The sequence below is a fragment of the Chenopodium quinoa genome, unplaced genomic scaffold (assembly GCF_001683475.1).
Source record: "Chenopodium quinoa cultivar QQ74 unplaced genomic scaffold, ASM168347v1, whole genome shotgun sequence".
NCBI lineage: Eukaryota > Viridiplantae > Streptophyta > Magnoliopsida > Caryophyllales > Amaranthaceae > Chenopodium > Chenopodium quinoa.
In genome coordinates this window covers 126,854-150,143 of record NW_018744369.1, presented here as the reverse complement: position 1 = coordinate 150,143, position 23,290 = coordinate 126,854, and the positions used below count along the sequence as shown (strand labels likewise).

At 35.7% G+C, this 23,290-nt stretch overlaps 1 long non-coding RNA gene across 1 annotated transcript; it reads right to left on the bottom strand.

Moving 5' to 3' along the window:
* Positions 1-12,258: 12,258 nt before the first annotated feature.
* On the bottom strand, positions 12,259-21,454 carry LOC110696825. Its single transcript, XR_002506399.1, has 2 exons — positions 21,138-21,454; positions 12,259-12,874 (listed from the first exon to the last, which is right to left on the bottom strand). It is a non-coding gene; the product is annotated as an uncharacterized LOC110696825 (long non-coding RNA).
* Between the last annotated feature and the right edge of the window lie 1,836 nt (positions 21,455-23,290).

The following is a 23,290-nucleotide window of genomic DNA, read 5'->3' as shown; positions in this document are numbered from 1 at the left end:
AAAAGGGCAAAAGAGTCAAAGTAAAAATATTTGTGGGCTTTATGTGGAGATTTGCGGGCGACGTTTAACAAATCCCGTAGTAACACCCTCAAATTACTCTCTAATAATCATTATAAAACTTGAATTAAGAGAGTAACTTAGGATCATTACTGCCACGTGATTACGTAAGGCTTTTCAAAACAGAGACTTGCAGCGGAGAAAATACATACTTAACTTTTATATATTGATAATAATTAATAGTAATAATAGCTTTCAAAATTGAACCATATGAGAATTTTTCATACAAAACGTCAACCATGAGACCTAGACTACATGATTATCGCCCTTCATCCCCAATGCCACATTTAGATCACGTCGAGTCATCATCACATATCTACTTATCAAAATTATAAGCAGGGCCAAGCCAAAACAAAAGAGAAATACGTATTAGCAAAAACACTAAGTACATACCAATGCTAGATACGTAAAATTAAGTTATTTAATTAAACATGCTTTCTTAAGATTTAGCATTTATACATAACAATTATTCAAACCTTCCATAAATAGAAATTTCACATTAAGAAACATTTAGAGACATTCCAAAAATTATCAACATTTCAAAAGCAACGACTTTCCCAAAATAGATTCCAATAGAAATGGAAGATCAATATTTTTGTAAACCATTTTTCCATCTAAGTGTGCACACCCCGCAAGTTAGTAACTCCTTACATAGTGCTATCAAGCGGAAAGACTAGGTCATACATAGTCCATAGTCTTCAATTTTTATCTCCACATAGTGGAAGTCATAAAAATCCAATATATATCTTTGATAAATCAACCTTCCAATTCCCATGTATGGGATTTCAACAACATTTGCTCTTTAAAATGAATTTGAATTCAAGTATGTGTATAAACAACTTTTAGAACATTGAAATTATTTCCAAAGGTCAAACAGTAAAACATTTCACAATATTCATTTCATAAACATTCATAAATCCTTGTTCAACATTCAAACATATTTCATCATTGAAAACACAAAACTCATTTGTATAAAATCACATATTTAAAGATTTAGCCACGAGTACGTACCTTGATCTTTACAACTATTCCACCTAGATTTACAACCACGAACTATCTCCTAAATAAACATTATATGGAGTATTTTAAATAAGAATCAAATATGAAACCTTACAAAAATCATAAATTGAAAATAGATATTAGTTTTGAAAGACTAGCCGCAAAACAATATAAAGTAGCAAAGCTCACGGGAAGGTTCACGTTGAAAAGGAGGAGTCAGATCTTGCCAAGGCCATATATCATAGTATATAACTCCGAATTGGGTGATTCTTGAGCCTAACCTCAAGGAATTTTTGAGAAGAATAACTTTGTCTCAAACAAAAAAAGGCTAAAAATGAACAGAATTGGCTGAAAAATGGCCTGGAACATATACGGGATGAAGAAGTATGAAAATGGGAGGAAGAGAGAAGACAGAAGGATGGAACTTTAAGGGCAAGAGACTTTTGGCTTAAAATGGCTGAACTTTGGGTCCTATATATAGAGTTTGAGAGTCCTATTGACATCATGTATGATGTCAACAACTTGGGGGTCAAGGAAGTTTATGAGGTCATGTTATTGACATCATGTATGATGTCAACAACTTGGGGGCCAAGTATTCAAGTTTGTAAGAGAAGTTTGTGACTTTAGTCATGCTTTAGGAGTAAGAAATGGACTTAGGTCCTTTGGCAAAGAAATACTCAAGGTAGAAAAAAAATCTTATTTTCGGCTACTAAATTCCCGGCTTGCATATCAATATCTTTTATAAAACATAATTTTAACCAAATGATTTTCGTAAATAAAATTCTTTTGTGTCAATTTAAAACATAATAATATGTATTATTAATAAACTATGGCGTATTCAAGTCAAAACATAATTAATATTTCATAAAACGGGTTTAAAAATACGGGGTATTACACATTTCCCTGCACCACCCTTCCCTCGAACCCAAAACCCTCTTTCTCCCTCGAAATACCCTCTCCTCTCCACTGTCGGCGTCCAAACCCCCCTCCCTGCACCGGCGAACCTAATCGCCCCTCCCCTTGGCATCTCCACTCCATGAACCACCACGCTGAATCCCAAAATAAAAAACCCCAAAAATCAAAACCTAGGGTTTTGATTTTGGGGTTTTACGGTTTTGATTTTGGTGGTTTTTTGCTTAGGTAGGCAGCGGCGATATGAGAAAGGGGAATTGGGATAAAGGTGAAGAAATTTAGGAGGAGTTATCTGATTTTTGGCTCAAATGGTTAGGCGAGGATGGGTTTTTGCGAATCAAGGCAAGGAGGGATACGGTGTGGTGGTTTAAGGGAAAGGGCCGAGCACCGGCGTAGTAGTGGCTGGAAGAAAGGGCGACGCAAACGCAATGGGGAGGTTGGCTGGGCGACGGTTGTGCATGGGTGGTGGCTGACTTACGGGGTTGGCTGGTTGAAGGTGGCAGGTTGGTTGTGTAGAGGTGATTTTTTTTTGAATTTTTTTAAAGTTTTTTTTAAAAAAATAATTAGTTAAATAACCAATCAAATGCTGCCACATGACGTAATTAACCCTAATGATAAACGGAATTAACTGCCGCTAGTCTTTTGGGCATCTGGTGATATTTTTGTTAAACTTAGAGGCAATATGGTGAATTTAAAAATTTTCATGGATATATGGTGAATAAAAAAATAACTCAGGGGCATTTAGTGAATTTTCCGTTTTTTTAATACTGTATGAATTTATTTTTTTGCAAGGTCACGTGACCCACCATGACCTAAGATGGGTCCGCCACTTAAAACACCCTACTTTCTCATTCAATCATTCTTAAAAAAAAAAAAAAAAAAAAAAAAAAAAAAAAAAAAAAATCCACCCTTCTTTCTCCCGTGTTAAAAAAAACGATCTTTCTCCTCCTCTTCACCAAGCCACCAGAATTTACTCTTCAATCTTTATAAAGTAATAAAATTTATCATGTTCCTGCAATTGCATATAATCGGAACTCTCGAAATTGGCAAAAACAAGCGGCTTGAAAGTTCGACTAATAGTACTTATTTATTTATTTATTTATTTTGGGTTTTTTGAAAGCTTAAATTCCATGGAACGCAGTCGTCGACATTTGAAGCGCAAATTATGGGACGCTCCAAAACGGTTGTTCAATCCATGGAGGAGAGTTCTGCACCCATGCCGCCCACAATATGGTTTATCTCCGTCCTTCACTTTTTTTTTTCAATTTTCCCTTGTTATGATTTTTGAAATTATACTTATTTATATTTATTACTCTCACGAATAATTTGCTGGTTATCTTTGGCTTTACCTTTTGTGAATTTTTATGATCATAAAAATATTAGTAGAAGTAGACTAGACTAGTAGTAGGAAGAATGGAGCTAGACCCAGTTGATATCAGATATAAACAACCGAACGTTTATATCATCGTAAATCTAACGTCGATGGGCAAAAAACAAAGCTAAAAAATTAAAGCATGTTCACGTCGTTTACTCTGTTTTGCAGCTGTAAATGGAATGTTATGAGCTTTTGCCTGCTTAAGCTCTCACCCTCCATTGACGACGGTCAACCTTCCGTCCTCCATTGAAGATGCCCAACCATGTCCTTCTCCACCATATTTTTGGCGGCTTTGCCGCCATTATCAACGAAAACCCGAAGAATAAAAGGTAAAACAAAGGGCATGGTTAACCCTAAAGGTTAGGGATCTATCATCTTCTTCGAATTGACCATTGCAGGTGAACATTCCCCATTAAAGTTCCAATTTTTAGTGATGAAGAAGTGATAATAGATGTGGTAGCTTTGACGGAGTTACAAGGAAACCAATATATTTGTGGATTTCTTTCAACTGTTAGTAGTACTAATTCCACTACCACTCACTAAATCAGCTGAAATGACCTCTTTGTCCTTACTAAACCATGTGAAATGACAGAATTGTCTTGATATTAAAAAAGGTCGTTGATGTCAGATATAAACAAGGATTTACTCGGAAGAATGCATCTTATTATTTCTTTGCAAAACTTGACCCATGGTCAGTGCTAGTATGGGAATTGGTACGGGTTCACTTCACTACCTAATACAACATTCGTTAATTATTATGGGGTATTATTTGTGTGATATAACAAATTTAAAAGTTACACATATTAATTTGTGAATGTGGTAACTTGTGGGGGGTTTGGGGTATAATCTCAGCCACATCATAACATTAAGGTTTTTTCCATTAGCAATACCTGTGAGAGTGGTTCCATAATTATTAGAAAATTTTGACATTTGCTACCAGCAGTGTTACATTTGCTACCTACTTAATATTTTATATTACATTACTACCATCCAAATTCCCTTACTATAAATTTCACTACCTTTTTCCTTATGTCATTACTATTTTCGTTAGTGAGGCCCAACCATCGTCTAGCCACCTTCTAGCCATCGTTATCATCCAAACATCATTTTCTATCTCCTCTTCACAAATTTTCAGAATTATTGTACCTTTTACTATGTAATTCTTCCTCTATTTCTCTTGCATCTTCAAAAATTTCCCCACTCTCTTCTTCTTCTTCCTCAGTAGAAGAGGAATTGTTATTATTATTGTAGCATTTTCATCTTCATCGTCGTAATTTTCCAGGTTTGAAAACTTTTATTTTAATTGGTTTTTTGATGGGTGTAAGAATCGATTTGGGGTCATATCAACTTAGTTATGAAATTTGTTACTTCCTAAAGGGTTGAGTAAACAAGAAGTTTTTACTCTTAAATCAGAGAAATTTGTCACCTTCTTTGCCATTTCTAAAAAGAGAAAGACCAAGAGGAGAAAGAAAATGAAGAAGAGTTAATGGGTGTGCAAAGTAGAGGGGGGATACGTGGAGTGAACTATTACTGTAGTGGGGAAGTTATGGGAAAGGGGTTTTTGGGTAAGGGAGAGGGGCGGTGCCGCACAAAGGGGTTCAAGTGCGCCGGCCATGGGAAGAGGTCGTGGCATCGCCGGGGTTAGGGGTGGTTGGCAAGGGGGAAATGGAGGAAGTGGGGTTCGTTAGCGTCAGGGGAACGTTTGGGCACCGGCACGGGGAGGGGAGGTGGATGGAAATTTTTTATTTTAAGTTTTTTTTTGTAATAAATTAAATTATTTTTTAATGAAATATTAGGCCCACTTAACAGCAACATTGTCAGAAATCGTAATCTGGTAATGAAATATATAGTTGGGAATTTAGGTGGTAGTAATGTAAAATAAAATATTAAATAGGTAACAAATGTGACACATGGTACTTTTGCCGGTAACAAATGTCAAATTTTCCAAATTGTTACCACTATTGTGACAAGCTGACAACATATAAAATTTAAAACCATGCCGGCATTGAAATTTTCTACAATGAAAAGACTAAGGATCTTTTACTCTTATTTTCGGCTACTTGTAGTTGTTAAGTTTTCTCAATTTTTAACAATTTTATGGTATTCATATTATTGTATTGCTTTTATATAATATTTTGTGACAATTTGCAGGCGTACACTTTGAAAAGGTAAATCACTTTGGGAAATTTAATGAATTTGTAGAGCACATGTACTTGGATTGTAAAACAAAACGTGCTGCTTTGGTGGCATCTCCATTTGTTGTTTGCTTCACATCTTACACTGATATATATTACATATTCTACACTCGTTGAAATCTCAATCTGTCCCATTTGATATTTCGAAAGTTTTACTTTTTGAATGTAAAATTGTTAACTTTTTCCTGATTATATGTTTGCAAATCATGATTTTGTAAACAATTCTTTCAATGTTGAGAACATTTTAATTTATTAAAATATATGTATATTACGAGTTGGTGTTGCTCATGCTTTGTTCCATAATAATGTCGAAAGAACCAATTTTAAAGTTTTGAAAATACTTTATGTTCAAACATTGGATATTACTGTATTCTTCTACTTTTTATAACAAACCTGCTTCATTAAACTTATGTTGCTTCAAGGTGCCCAACGGCTATTTATATGTTCGGGGACTATAGTGCACTCTTATGGTGTAGATGGTGAATACTTTAGCACAATTTTTACTTCTGAGAAGGGGTGGACGTAGGTCGTTGAAACTAATCCTCCCTCGGTCAAACTAAAATTATAAACACTTGCAAACCTATATACTAGTATAGAGGCAAGTCAAGGGTCGAACCCCAAGGAACGATAATGTTCAAGCGCTCTCAATTATGCGCCTAAACTAGATCGAAGTCTAAGAATAAAAGGTAAACACTATAACCAACTAACAAAATGAAGAACCAAACAAATAAACACTAGAAACGGGGATCAACAAGTAATCATGACAATTGTAGCAACTCGATAATACATGCAAGTCAATGGTTGTGAAGACTAATGGCAAGCTCAATCAAAAGAGTCAACAAGCTATCTCCTAGAGGTCAAACTAGCGCCAACTACGAGATACTCTAACTAGGAGCATCACTAATCAAGCTCAATCGACAATTGCAATTCCTAAATCAATGGTCCGTATCATTAGAAACTACAATGCATTCTAGCATAATTCTCAAGGCCTAATCGAATTACACACATGCAAACTTCCATTAATCACTTTAATCTCAAGAAATGATCAACACAATCCCCAAATTAAGCACAATCGATCAATCATACAAGTTACACCCAATCCCTAGCAAACAACTACTCTAACATCATCATCTAATCGACAAACAACTACATGAATCAAGAATCAACAAAATATGGTGAACAATTACACTAATCAATAATCAAACATCAAAATCAAACAAAACAAATATGAAATCAAACAAAGAAATAAAATGAGATAGAGTTAGAAATCCTCATTGATTAATTTGATGATCTTCAATACAATTGTCACCTTGAATCTTCAATCACTCAAATCACCATTGAAATTCCTCACTTTCTCTCTCTAAATTCTACTCCTAAAACTAACCCTAAAACTAGAGAAAGAAGCTCTCAACTAAGTTAAGAATATGATCTAAATCTAAAATAAAACTTTTCTATAAAAATTGGGTTCAAACGGGTATTTATAAGTGGCGCAAAACAAAGAAGAGCGAAGCCGGAACCCGCAAAGGAGCGCCCCCGCAGCAAGAGTGCGCGCTCGCGCAGCAGGGCAGTGCGACCGCACTCTTCTGGGTTACTTCGGATTTTCTCGCGGCTTCTTGCGTTCGCTAAGGTCTTCGAATGAACGCACAACATGATGATGATGAACACTAAGATAGGCAGTCGCAAAAGCACTTGATTGTGGGTTCAACACCCCATCTTCATGAGAGCACGATTTGAGAGCGGAAGAGTTAGGACTTGGATAATCCACTTCCTTGCATCTTGAACTTTCCAATTGCCATGAGCTTGCTCCAAAAGCATCTCCCACCTTAGTAATTTACCAATATCAAGATCCGAACCTCGTACAATACCTACAACCACGAAAAAGAGCAAATAAAGGAGAAAAGAGTAGAAAATGCATAAAAGCTACAAAATAAGAGAGGAAAGGTAAAACCAAGACCAAATGCAAAAAACTATGCATTTATTAAGCATGAAAGCCATGAAAAAAGATGAAAACAACCTAAATTCTCATCAAATGGGTACCATTTATGACACCCATAAAATACCCCCAAGCTTACCTTTTGCTAGTCCTCGAGCAAAACAAAACCAAGGGAGAAATGATGAGCTTATTCAAACAAACAAAAAGAAGAGAAAAGACAAGAATATACACTAACTAACTTTCGTAGGAATAACGGTCAATTTTAGCAACTAAAGACAAGCCATTTAATCCCCTAGATCGCCTTAGAGGACGAGTGATGCTCTCGTAAAAGTTTCCTAAGAGATTAACCTATAACTCTCGTAATAATACAAACAAGGCAAAGCATGAAAAAGAAACCAAAATACAAGAAAAGAAAACAAATGTTCATGAAAGGACTTTCCAAATTTAGAAGCATAAATGAATGCAAATCTTTCTAAAATGTAAGGGAGTGCACGTTCTAAGATATCTAAGGTTGATTGAAACAGAGGATATGCTAAGCATAGAGAACTAACGAAACGCAATTCACTTTCATCTCAAAACATTTTAGCACATTCTCCCAATTAGCTTCAAATCTACTTTTTAGTGAGCGTCTTTATAGTTCCTCTAAGGAACTGGAAAAACAAATAGATTTGAGGTTTCTCGATATCTTAACTTTGCATCCCTTTTGCTTAGGATTTAACTCATAATGCCCTACCTCGAAATCATGGTTGTAACGTAAGGGCAAAAGGGTGAAGGTAGGTTTAAAATTTAAAAATTTGGTGGTATCCCTAATAGTGAAGCAAAGGAAGCTCCTTTCTTAGAATCACAATCAAGTAGTCACCAAACAAAAACAAACTAACACCCCCAAACTTATTCAAAGCTATACTCACAAACATATATACATAAAGCATAAACGCTTCTCCCCCAAGCTTAAAGGAAGCATTGCCCTCAATGCTTGAAAAGGGGAAAAGAATCACTTAAAAATATTTTTTAATTTTCTCATTTTCACCTTTTTTTTCCTTTTTATGCATATATTCAAAGCAATTGTCCTCGCCTCTTTTAACTTTAGACGACTTTTACAACTTTGCATTTATTATGTCCTTGCCTTTTTTAACTTTGGACGGCTTTTCTATCATATATTTGCCATTATTCACAAAATATACACAAAACACAAGCTTGCTTACAAATAGAACCAATATCCAACCTTATATACCACAAACTCCAAAAACATGACCATTTGCTTCACAAAAACCAAAAATGGAACAAAAAGAAACAAAAGGCTCAAAGTTCTAAAGATGTGGCTTGAAAAGAAGGGAAAAGACTCAAATTGATAGCAAGAACGCAAATGTAAACCCAATGTACTAAAATAAAGAAGATTAAACCTAGAAAAAGAAAAATTACCACCCTGAAAAGATGCCTTTGTCCTCCCTAGATGGTTCAGTCTCGTGTTTGAGAATTATGAGTCAAGATTTAAGATTAGGTCTGCAATAGTCAAGGATCCATGCCGCTCATGCAAGATATTTAGAAGGCTTGAAAATCATGAAACCTCACAAGGTTGTAGCATACTCTATCCTAGAATCAACTAAACATACTCTCAAACCATGCACACCGTTACCATTTAAGAAGAAAAGCATTCAACTATACAAGTCCAAAAGTATTATGTCCAAAGCAAGAACAAAACAAAGATAAATTGCAAATTTGCCTTGATAGAAACAAAATTATTTTCGGAGTTTTTCAAGATATGGAACATGGAAATGCATATACAAAGGTGCAAAGCATATATGAATCAATATCCCATCAAACATGATAGAATACCCTCCCCTAAGCTTGAATGAGACAATACACTCAAACATAATTCATAGAAACCATGGGAGGGGAAAACAAGAAGATCAATCCAACAAACCAATCATATATCCAACAAGTCATCATCCACTTGAGAAAGAGCAAGGAAGGATATTACCGGATATTAGGTGGGCGTAAATACCCACAAATGACCTAATTAAACCTTTCAAAGCTAATTTCCTCAAAAATTGAGCCTTGCCTTCCATATGCTAACAAAAATAAGAGTCAAACTTCCTTGATTCTTGATCCAAATCGAAGCACCAAAGTATATCAAGTCATGTACCTAGCAAAAGCAACACAAACATTTCCATGAGAAAAAATCAATTCTAAAAAGAAAAGAAAATGAAAGCAATAAAACACAGGTTACTTCCCGAGAAAGGCTTGCTTAAGGTCCAAGCTTGACCGCTCTAGAAAATAATAATTCAATGTAGGCAAGAGCTTGTCAAATGCACTACTACACATTTCGTAAGAGAGAAGGTAGGCAATGATGGGAAAAGGACGTGCAACAAGATTGTTGCACGCAAGTGAGAAGGGAGATGCCAAAAGAAAGAAGAGGAGGGATCAAAAGGAAAAACAAGAAAATAAGAAGAAGAAGGGGGAATAAAAGAATGTAAAGAAAAAGAAAAAGTCAAATCCTCCTCACTAAAATATTTTTGGGTGGCAACATCACCTTTTTCCTCAACAATAGACGAATGAAGGACATTATGATCATTATAGACAATGGGGTCCCCAATAGGCTCTTTGAGATAGGAAGGGAGAAAAATAGGGCAAGAAGGGATGTGGTCAAACCTTTGAGAAAAAGGGGTATGAGAAATAGGCAAAGGGGTAGCTACTTCCTCAACACAAGGTCTCACATCTCCAATGAGAGCATGAAAATCAATCATAGAGTCCTCAAATGAAGATATCTCACAATCTAAATCTCCCTCAAGCTCAAAAAATCCAAGGGAATCAACCTCATCCTCCTTTGCACCACAATAAACAACCTTTCCTTCAACTATCTCAAAACCTAAGTCCTCAAAACCGTGCATGAGTGGAGGTAGAGTCATCGTAAACTCATCTAAATCCCAATAAGCTTTCTCGATGAACTCATCCAAGAATCTATAAATCTTCATATGACTCTCACAAAACAAATGGGACATTACCTCAAAAGAGTCTATGTATTCATAGATTGAAGGCTCACAAACATACACTTGAGGCTCATCAAGATGGGAAAGAGGGTTAGGATTTTCAAATTCAACTCTCTCTTCATTCTCAAGTCCTTCACCATCACTCATATGCTCACCAATAAGATCCTCACACTCTCTTGGTTGCTCAAAATTATCATCATCACCCTCAACACACACATTGGATAAAGATTTTTCACGAACAAGCATTAAGGATGACAATTGGCTTTCTAGCTCTTTACCTCTCTTTCTTCCCTCCTCAAGATGCTCCACACTCTTTGTCATCACCTCCAATTGACTTCTCAAAGAATTAAGAATCGACTCCTTTTTAGGCCCAAGATCATCACTAAGCTCAATATGCCTAATTTGAGTTTTCAAAGTAGCAATAAGAGATTCAAAAGGTGTAGAAGATTGAGTCTCAACAAGAAAAGAAGAAGTACAACCAAGATTGGAAGAATCAACATTGAAATCATGAGCATATACATCACATTGGGGAGTGGGGGCACAATCAAACATATGAGATTTGTCAACTTGAGCATGCACCTCATTATCATGAACAAAAGAGGAAATAGAATTGGAAGCATTTGTTCTAGGTTCACTAATGGGATCAGGTGATACATCATGGGAAATCATGCTATCATTAGGAGAATTAACACATTGCACATCAAAATTAGAAGTACGATTACCCCTAATATAAACATCACTAGAAAACCAAACATAGAAATCCCAAGCATTATCAATTGACAATGCTCTAAATCTACCATTATGCATGCATTCAACTTCATTCCTAGTTTGTTCATTCAAACCAAAATAACAAATCTCACAAGCCTCCCAAAGACTACAACAATGATAGTCAAGAAATCCAGCTAGTCTATATAAATATTCACAACAAGGCAATTGTTATATTGAGGAAAAGATAGACATGCCATTTTTTTTTTCACAAAATAAACAAAAATCAAATAAAAGAAAAGTATATACAAAGAACAATACTCAAGCAATCAAAAACACTCAAACATAGACATTGTTCCCCGACAACGGCGCCATTTTGACGAGGGGTGGAACTAGGTCGTTGAAACTAATCCTCCCTCGGTCAAAGTAAATTTATAAACACTTAACAAACCTATATACTAGTATAGAGGCAAGTTAAGGGTCGAACCCAAAGGAACGGTAATGTTCAAGCGCTCTCAATTATGCGCCTAAGCTAGATCGAAGTCTAAGGATAAAAGGTAAACGCTATTATCAACTAACTAAATGAAGAACCAAACAAATAAACACTAAGAACGGGGATCAACAAGTAATCATGACAATGTAGCAACTCAGTAATACATGCAAGTCAATGGTTGTGAAGACTAATGACAAGCTCAATCAAAAGATTTAACAAGCTATCTCCTAGTGGTCAAACTAGCGCCAACTACGAGAGACTCAAACTAGGAGCATCACTAATCAAGCGCAATCGAAAATTGCAATTCCTAAATAAATGGTACGTATCATTAGAAACTACAATGTAATCTAGCATAATTCTCAAGGCCTAATCAATTACACACATGCAAACTTCCATTAATCACTTTAATCTCAACAATTAATCAACACAATCCCCAAATTAAGCACAATCAATCAATCATACAAGTTTCACCCAATCCCTAGCAAACAACTACTCTAACATCATCATCTAATCGACAAACAACTACATGAATCAAGAATCAACAAAATATGGAGAACAATTACAATAATCAACAACCAAACTTCAAAATCAAACCAAACAAATATGAAATCAAACATAGCAATAAAATGAGATAGAGTTAGAAATCCTCATTGTTTGATTTGATAATCTTCAATACAATTATCACCTTAAATCTTCAACACTCAAATCACCATTGAAATTCCTCACTTTCTCTCTCTAAATTCTACTCTTAAAACTAACCCTAAAACTAGAGAGAGATGCTCTCAACTAAGCTAAGAATATGATCTAAATCTAAAATAAAACTTTTCTGCAAAATTAGGTTCAAAAGGATATTTATAAGAGGCGCGAAACAAAGAAGAGAGAAGCCGGAACCCGCAAAGGAGCGCCCCCGCAGCAACAGCGCGCGCCCGTGCTCTTCTGGGTTTCTTCGGATTTTCTCGCGGATTTGTGCGTTCGCTAAGGTCTTCGAATGAATGCACAACATGATGATGATGAACAATAAGATAGGCAGTCCCAAAAACACTTGATTGTGGGTTCAACAGCCCATCTTCATGAGAGCTCGGCTTGTGAACGCAAGAGCTAGAACTTGGAGAATCCACTTCCTTACATCTTGAGCTTTCCAATTGACATGAGCTTGCTCCAAAAGAATCTCCCACCTTAGTAATTCACCAATATCAAGACCCGAACCTCGTACAATACCTACAACCACAAAAATAGAGAAAATAGTGAAAAACAAACAAAATGCATAAAAACTACAAAATAAGAGAGGAAAGGTAAAACCAAGACCAAATACATAAAAACTAAGCATTTATTAAGCATGAAAGCCATGAAAAGAAGGTGAAAACAACCTAAATGCTCATCAAATGGGTGCCATTTATGACACCCATCAAATACTCTCAAACTTACCTTTTGCTAGTCCTCGAGTAAAACAAAACCAAGGGAGAAATGAGGAGTTTATTCAAACAAACAAAAAGAAGAGAAAAGACAAGAATATACACTAACTAACTTTCGTAGGAATCACGGTCAATTTTAGCAACTAAAGACAAGCCACTTAAACCCCTAGATCGCCCTAGAGGACGAGTGATGCTCTTGTAAAGGTTTCCTAAGAGATTAACCTATAACTCTCGTTATAATACAAACAAGGCAAAGCATGAAAAAGATACAAAAATACAAAAAAAGCAAACAAATGTTCATGAAGGACTTTCCAAATGTACAAGCATAAATGAATGCAAATCTTTCTAAACATGTAAAGGAGTGCACGTTCTAAGATATTTAACGTTGATTGAAACATAGGATATGCTAAGCATGGAGAACTAAAGAAACGCAATTCACTTTCATCTCAAAACATTTTAGCACATTCTCACTATTAGCTTCAAATCTACTTTTTAGTGAGCGTCTTTATAGTTCCTTAAAGGAACAGGAAAAACAAATAGATTTGAGGTTTCTCAACATCTTGACTTTGCATCCCCTTTCCTTAGGCTTTAACTCATAATGCCCTCCCTCGAAATGTTACTCAACCTCTAGGTCGAAAGGTCTTTCCCAATGGTTGTAACGTAAGGGCAAAAGGGTGAAGGTAGGTTTAAAATTTAAAAATTTTGTGGTATCCCTAATAGTGAAGCAAAGAAGAGGTCTTTCTTAGAATCACAATCAAGTAGTCACCAAACAAAAACAAACTAACACCCCCAAACTTATTCAAAGATATACTCACAAACATATATACATAAAGCGTAAACGCTTCTCCCCCAAGCTTAAAGGAAGCATTGCCCTCAATGCTTGAAAAGGGGAAAAGAATCACTTCAAAATATTTTTGAATTTTCTCATTTTCACCTTGTTTTTTCCTTTTTATACATATATTCAAAGCAATTGTCCTCGGCTCTTTTAACTTTGGACGGCTTTTACAACTTTGCATTTATTATGTCCTTGCCTTTTTTTTTAACTTTGGACGGCTTTTCGATAATACATTTGCCATTATTCACAAAATATACACAAAACACAAGCTTGCTTACAAATAGAACCAATATCCAACCTTATATACCACAAAATCCAAAAACATGACCATTTGCTTCACAAAAACCAAAAATGGAATAAAAAGAAATAAAAGGCTCAAAGTTCTAAAGATGTGGCTTGAAAATAAGGGAAAAGACTCAAATGGTTAGCAAGAAGGCAAATGTGTACACAATTAACTAAAATAAAGAAGATTAAACCTAGAAAAAGAAAAATTACCTCCCCGAAAAGAAGCCTTTGTCTTTCTTATATGGTTCGGTCTCGTGTTTGAGAATTATGAGTCAAGATTGAAGATTAGGTCCGCAATAGTCAAGGATCCATGCCACTAATGCAAGATATGTAGAAGGCTTAAAAATCATGAAACCTCACAAGGTTGTAGAAAAAACTCACTATTAGCTTCAAATTCACCAAAAGGGAGCAATTGCAAATTTTCAAAAACAAGGATCAAGAAATTAGGGTTTTGCGAGTCTATTTACGCTCTTCGTATTTTTGTATATTGCTTCCAAGTTAATTAGAAATAGATAAATTCCTTCCAATTTAATAGATTAGCTATTTTGGGAATTAAATTTTATATTTAGCCGTCTTGGTAAATACTTTTTTCAAAAATAGTTGTTTCGGTAAAAGATCCAAAATTATGTGACTATTTGTAAAATTGTATTTATTTTGTAACTTAATAGGTAAAATTTATATTGATGTGTGTATGATTAGTGTGCACTTAGTGAAATTCACATGATGCCTTTGAATTGTATTGGTGACACATATATTTGGGACATCGTGTTTGCGAAATTGGTTCCTGGACCCACCAAATATTATGGACTTTGGAGGGAGTGTAGATGCTATTGTAAGGGCTAGTAAATCTATTGTTGTGGAAATGGTCTAGAAACACCATGTTCTCATAATGGTGGGCAGGAAACAGTTCCACGGGTGGAGGGTGACTGTACTCCGACGAGACAAAATAATAGTTTGAACTACATGTCTCCTATCAAAATAGTGGAGACCGTCGAAACTATTGTTTCTAGTAATCACATCAGTGTAGTCACTTCAATTGAACCTCCAAAGGTGGGAATGGTGTTTAGGACCTGGCGAGATATTGAATCATATTATAAAGAGTACGCCGAACAACAAGGTTTTGGAGTATGCAGAGCACAGGGTACGTATACTAAGGGAGAGGTTAGAGACCGGGCCACCACAACTTGAAGGTGCGAGTGTTGGGGGAGACCTGACATGAGGACGAGGAGGGAAGCATCTAAGAGGGCGAAGGCCATGGGTGTGTCTGGTTCAGGTGGAGTGGTTGGGGGTGTTGTTTGCGAAGATGAATTAAGACGTAGGAAAAGGAAGTCAAAGAAATGTGAGTGCCAAGCAATGATATATGGAGCTGTCAAGTCTGAAGGAGAGTGGGTTTTGAAGAAAGTTAATTTGGAGCATTCGAATCACAACCCTACACCTACCAAGTCAAAGCTAGTAAAAGAGTATAGAATGAAGAAGCTCACATCCACAGTTCGAAGGAAGTTGTTAAATTACTTTGATGAGGGTTTCCTAGTTACTCAAATTCATGGGTGCTTGTCTACTGAGTATGTCGGACCAGATAAGATGCCATTAACCCTTACAGGCCTGCATCACGAGATGTACAAGGCAAGGAAGAAGAAAATGAAAGGGAATGATTCCACATCGATGATGACTTACTTTCAGAAGATTCAAGAAGGGAATCAAAACTTCTTTCACACACAAAGGCTTGACGCAGAGGGACGATTGAAAGACGTGTTGTGGGTAGATGCTCGTAGTCATGTTGCGTACAAAGAATTTGGAGATGTTGTGTGCTTTGATACAAATTATCTCACAAATGAATATGACCAACCATTTGTTAATTTTGTTGGAGTTAACCACCACGGGCAGTCAATTTTACTCGGATGTGCTTTGGTGTCTCGTGAGGATTGTTATACATTCCGATGGATATTTAAGCATTGGTTGGAATGTATGAACAACCGTGCACCACAGGCCATCTTAACCGACTAAGCCGCTGCAATGAGGAAACCTATTGAGGAGGTCTTACCAACTACACGTCACCGGTGATGCATTTGGCATATAGTGAGAAAGATACCTGAAAAACTCGGTAAATGTTAAATGTGAGAGATAATATAAATCAAATAAGTTTGTTTAAGTTGAGGCATAGTTTTATCCTAATTGGCCTAATCACTTACACTTCTTTCTTGGTGTCAAAACACAAGTACGATGATTTTAAAAGTGTGTTCAAGTGTATTGTGTATGAGAGTGTGACAGTTGCTGAGTTTGAATCTCAATGGGATGACTTTGTTACTAAGTACGAGCTACAAACCAACGACTGGCTGACCGGCCTTTATGATGAACGACACATGTGGATCCCTGCATTCATGAAGGAATACTTCTAGGCTGGAATGAAGACAACACAAAGAGTTGAGAGCATCAACAGTTTTTTTGACGGTTTTGTTTAATTGTAACACTAAATTGTATGAATTCATGGTTAAATATGGAAGAGCCATTGTAGACACCCATTTGTGTCTCCCCAAAACCAAACCCGGTGATGAGTGTCTTTCACGTCGAATCATAATCGAATGAAACGAAAGTGTGGAAAGGTCTAGTGTTGCGGAAAGTTTTATTTCTTTTCTCTTCTCTCTGTTTTTGAAAACTTTATTTTAAGAAAACAGTCAATCCAGTTTGGTTGGTCCATGATATGGGTCCAATAGTGGTGTAGTTGGATGGGGCTTGCAAAGACCTTTCCAACGATATATTATAAGCCCAATTCCGATGAATATTGAGGAATTTATGGCCAATTTACTAAACTGGGCCCGGTTTGAGCTTTAAGTACGGCCCAATGATCTAGGGGAGGGCCTAATATTATTTATCATTCCTAATGTAATTAGAAATGGTTTTGGTCTTCTAGAACATTCTAGAAGGTTTTATCATTCTTAATTCAATTAGGATTCTTCAGAGTTTTAATTAGATCAAATAGCATTTTCGACTAAAATTATATTATTTTATCTTCCACTACAATAAAATTATCATATTTTTGAAAACGCGTTAAAATTCGGTTTGGCGTCCAACCCCAGGCCTTGGCGCCAGACGCCAGCCATTGGCGCCTGGCGCTAGCCACTGGTCCTGGCGCCAATGAGTCAGGGCTGTCGCCAAGTTAGTTTTGCGATCTTCAGACTCTGTTTTGATAAATTATCTTTTTTGGATGATTTTCTCTATAAATATCGTATTAAAAACTCCGTTTTCAATCATCATCAATCTGTTTTCATTCATCATCTACATCTATTAATCATCAACTCTCTTCATTCACAAAATTATTCATTAATTCTCTTTATTCATTCATCATCTTTCTTTCATCAATTCTCAATAATATTAATTCTTTAGCATTCTTTTCTAAACTTTACTTTTTCACACAAAAATCCGCATTCACAAGATCTAGAAACACCTAGCCATATTCGAAGTTGCCTTCGCCCTAGACGTGAAAGGTTTTAATTTCTGAGGGTTTAGCCCAAAATTTCTCTTTCAATTATTTAATTTAATTGTTTTGATTATTATTTTTTCTTGAAGTTACTAACGTGTGTATTTTGTAATTAGAAAGAGGTACGAGGCATCCAAGTAAGTACTTTAATGGTTTAATTGATTTATGATGTAGATATCATGTTTAGGTCGTTATTATGATTCCTAGTATCATGTCTAGGGTATCTTTAATATTAAGTATGATTTAAAGTATGATGCTTCATATGTTCTTTCTAATGTTTATGATTATTTATAATTATTATGATTATTTATCATGTTGCTTGATATGCATATTATTTTATATTGTTATTGCTTGATCACCTTTTATTGCAGGTTAAAGGGAATTGGTATTTGCAATCACGCTTAATAAGATAATTAATAATCTTGTTAGGTTAATTGTGATTATAATTCAAGTGATCGCCAATAATAGTTTATTTGTGCATTAATATTCAACCAACATAGATTAAACAGGTTTAGGGTTAACCTATTAATTGTATGTTAATCAGAAAGCGCACATGAATATGATCAGAATAAAGTAGAGGCCTATTATTAGGGCAGGTTCAATCTCTTTTAGGTTGGATTTGTACCATCATCCCCGAACCCTTATTTGGTTCATGACCTTATGGAGTTGACGATCTCTTGGATCGTTAAGGGGTGTAACCTTCATCCTATGAACGGTTTACAAGTTCCTTAAAAACTTGTTGGCGACTCTTTTGCTCTATCTTCTTCCCTTTTGGACGCCACCGTACTTTAGTGTATGATAACAGTGGGGTTCAAGCTAGTGGGATTTTAAAGGCTTGAAATTATTCCCTACAGCCATGGTAAAGCGAGCACGTGATGAACTGTCCGCAGATTTAAACTGTATAAAGTACATAAGAAGACTTGTGACTGGTTTCAATGTGGAGAAGGTTTTCCAAAAGATACGCACCGACACAAAGTTTCAATAGGTCCAAAAAGAATGTGTTAGGATGATGTATTGCTACTACCGTGCTGAGTCTTCGACGACAGAGATTGTGGTAAACTATGTTGTAGAAGACCGTGTCTGGATTTTCCCCGAGGGCAAGAGTGAGGATGAAATCACCGACAGACGTAGGTGCTACTCCGCAAAATACAACAAGATTACGAATGAAGTTTCTTGTGAGTGTAGAAAATTTGAGACGAATGGTATTATGTGCAAGCACATGATGCGGATACTTGATTAAAACAGAGTCCTTGACATACCGTCTAAGTACATTCTTAAAAGATGGCGTAAGGATATATTCCGAAAACACACTCTGGTCAAGGTGTCATACCACAATCCATCACAGACAGACGAGGTCAGACGTTACAACAAATTGTTGTCCGATTTAGAAGCACCTTGTGATGAGGTGGCAATGGCTAATGAAGAAACTATGGAAGAGGTGTTGAAGGCTGTCAAAAAAATGAGGTCCGATGTGATAACAGCTAAAGCTAGAGACAAAACTCAGACCGCAATAAGTTTCTCTGAACATGGAAGTGCATCAATGTTTTCGTGCTCTGAAGACACTCGTACAAGGTCAAACGATGCGATGCCTCACTTAGATGAGCTACCTCACTTGGACGAGTTATAACTAACACCTCAATCTACAGAATTGATGCGTACTGTCGTAGTGAAAGATCATGTTTGGAAAACGAAGCCTCGTGGAAGACCTAAAGGCTCAAGATAGAAGACCCTAGCTGAATGGGCTTCAAAAAGCCCACTCAAATGAAGCACAATGCCAAGGTATTTTGACCAAATACACTTTCAGTCAAGATTGTGAGTTTATAGCATGAATAACTAATCAACCTAAGTACACATTATGTGTACTTAGGTTGTTCCAGCAACCATGGCACCTGATTCGGGAGGAGTCACTAAAAAGAAGCACAATGCCAAGGTATTTTGACCAAATACATTATTACTCAAAATTATGAGTTTATAGCATAAATAACTAATTAAGACATTTACGCATCATGTATACTTAGGTTGTTCCATCAAAAACGACAACTGATTCGGGAGGAATCACTCAAAAGAAGCACAATGCCAAGGTATTTTGACCAAATACATTATTACTCAAAATTGTGAGCATATAGCATTATGTGAGTTTATAGCATGAATAACTAATCAAGACATTTACACATTATGTGTACTTAGGTTGTTCCAGCAAAAATCACCTCTGATTCGGGAGGAGACAACAACAAGTCGTCTACATTTCCGGTACGTAGTCTTTATGTCATATCATCTTTACTAGTACATCAATGACATTTTACCCAATCTATTTGCATGTATGTAATTAAAACCAGGTGAAACAAAGGTCTGGCAGACTGCAGCAGCTTGATGAAGGAGAAGTAATGGGAACAAGACCAGAGAAGAAGAAGCGTCGTAAAGAGAAGTTGTTAACCGAGCTGTGATTTGTTTGCCACTATTTATGTGTCTTGATGGCTATGGATATGTAACCTAATTTATGGCAATTAGCCTACATCCCTTGACTCTATTTATGTGTACTGTGTTGAGTATTTTTAGAAGTTCGTTTAGATATCCTTAAAACTCTGTTTTTGTTGAGGTGTTGTGAACAATTTCGATTACACCTTGTATTTAGCTATTTATGCTTCTTAGTGAGAATGTTGTGAACAATTATTTAAATGATCTATTTAAATGTTCTTTGTTTTCTAAGTTAATATTTTCAATAACTATTTATGCTTCCTCCATTTGTTGATATATATAATTTTGTTATCCAACAAGCATAATACATACACTATATGACAAAATAAGAAGTCGTCTATTTTTGAATTTAATCCTTGGTATGGTAATTTCGATATAATTACATGGGCATGAATTATCTTGCTTTCTAAAATCCAATTATCAATGCTACAAGCTCTATTAAGAGAAGGTAACATGAAATTGTTAGGCAAAATAGAATCCTGTAACATTCGTAAGTACAAAATCAAGCTTTCCCTAGCCAAATAAAGTTGCAAATAGCCTCTGAATAAGGTATTGTATATAAAATCATCTGGTTGGGGCATATTACCAAACATTTGGTGGGCATAAACCAAATCACCAGATTTCGAGAAAGCACAACACTTGACAACTCTACCCATTACATCAAACTATGAAACAATAAGGTCTATAACCAACTAATCAAGACTACAAAGCATCAATTTCACCACATACAGTTTAATTCAATTCAACATATGAACAATCAACACCACAATGACCATATTGAACAAGTGATGAAGTGAACAACCAATTAAAGTGTGATGACTATAAAATTATCAAAGACTGAAATTATAAATAATCAAGTAATTACCACAATAATGAACAACTGAAAATCAACAATTTAGTTCAATCTAATCAATCAAATGACTGAAATTATACATAAGTAAAATTAAAACAAAATAGCAAATTTAATAGTTCATATTTTAAATTTTAATACACTAATACCTTGCTCTGTGGCGGTGGTCACTCACTCCGGTAATTCTTGTTAGTGGTGGAAGGCGATGTGGCGGCGCGGAAGGCATGGCGGATCGGCAGGCTTGCAGAGTTGCAGACAGAAGGAGAGTGTGGAGACTACAGTGGGCTGGTGGTCGCCGTTTACTCAACACCTTGTGGCTGGTGCGTACTGGTACGGTGAACTAGACGGCTAGTGGCTTGGTGTCAAAGAGTGAGGGAGTTAGGTTTGAGACTATTGACTTTCTCTCTTTGCTTGCTTCACGCGATTTGCAGCCTTTACATTGGTTTTTTTTATTTATATTTTTTAAAAAAAATAAAAATTAAAAAATTTCCCCTCGATATAATAATAACTTTGAGAAATATAAAATGTATAATTATTTTACAAATAAAAATATGTTTTTCAAGCCGACATATAGTTACATAATATAATGTTATTAAAAAAACAATTTTTATAGAATTTGAAATATGTTTCAATTGGTTACAAAGTTAATATACATTATATACAATTTTAAAGACCAATGTATCACGATCGTGATAACGTCCCAATGGTCAATCACAACTCTAGACACACTATCAAGCATAAGGTCAAGAGTTCGATTCTTGCCAACACCCCCACCCTTTTTTATTTTATAGTTTTATTTTATTGTTATGATAATATCTAAATATGGATGACTATTATCCTATGTACAATCTAGAATATTCTAGAGTTGGGTATTTAGTCTTATCCATTGATGGAACCCTAGGAAATATACATCATATATATCCCGTACTAGATGGAATATGAAATACAACGTAACAATCTTCCCTCATCTCTCTTTATTTTCTCTTCCATATTTAACACGTTATCAACACCATTGCTAGTCAACTGAGTAGGATTACCAAACATTTATCTAGAATCCCATATTATTATTATCATGTAAGTATGATCGCAGCCCATAACAATTATAATTTAACATTTATCTACTTTTGCATGCTTATTTATTGGAATATCAACATATATAACGAATACAGAGCATGATATATAATTTAAGGTTCCATTCTTATTTTTCTCCATGCTAACGTTTTCATCTTCTATTTCGTTCTTATTTATGCATGATTTGTATCAGGTTTATTTATGCATGATTATAACGTTTAATACATATTTTTGAATACTATTTATATATACTTATCTTTTAATATTATTTTGTATAGTGAAAAATGTCGAACCTTGCCAAGCTCGAATTTGTGGCCCTTGATATTATCGGAAAGAATTATTTATCATGGGTGTTAGATGCTGAAATACATCTAGATGCTAAAGGGCTTGGTGAAACAATAAAAGAGGCTAATAAGGCAACACCTCAAGATAAGGCTAAAGCCATGATTTTTCTTCGCCATCACCTCCATGAAGGGCTAAAAAAATGAATATTTTACTGTGAAAGACCCACAAATCCTTTGGAGTAATCTAAAGGAAAGGTATGACCACCAAAAAACAGTGATACTCCCTAGAGCTCGTTATGAATGGTTAAATTTGAGATTGCAAGATTTTAAATCTGTTAGTGAATATAACTCAGCTATGTTTAAAATAACTTCTCAATAGAAATTATGTGGAGAAAATATTACTGATACAGAAATGCTTGAAAAGACATACTCCACTTTCCATGCTAATAATATTGTCCTACAGACACAATATAGAGAAAAAGGTTTTAAAAAATATTCTGAATTAATATCTTGTCTTCTTGTTGCTGAGCAAAATAACGAGCTGTTAATGAAAAATCATGAATCACGTCCTACTAACTCTACTCCATTCCCTGAAGCGAATGTGACAACCCATAACGGGAAAGAAACTAAAAACAGAGACCATTTCAGCAGTAGTGGTCGAGGTAGAGGTCGTGGTCGTGGCCAATGGCGCGGCCGGGGTCGTGGACGTGGATATGGTAGAGGTCGTGGAGGTCATTTCACAAACTCACATTCCCACCAGAAGTGGGAACGTAGGGATGAAAAAGAGAAAAGTGATAACAATATATGTTACCGTTGTGGAGGAAAAGGTCATTGGTCTCGGGTTTGTAGAACTCCAAAGCATCTTATTGAACTTTACCAAGAATCATTGAAGAAAGGAAACAAAGTTGAGGCAAACCTTGTTCTTGAAGATGGTGAAGGTGATTTTG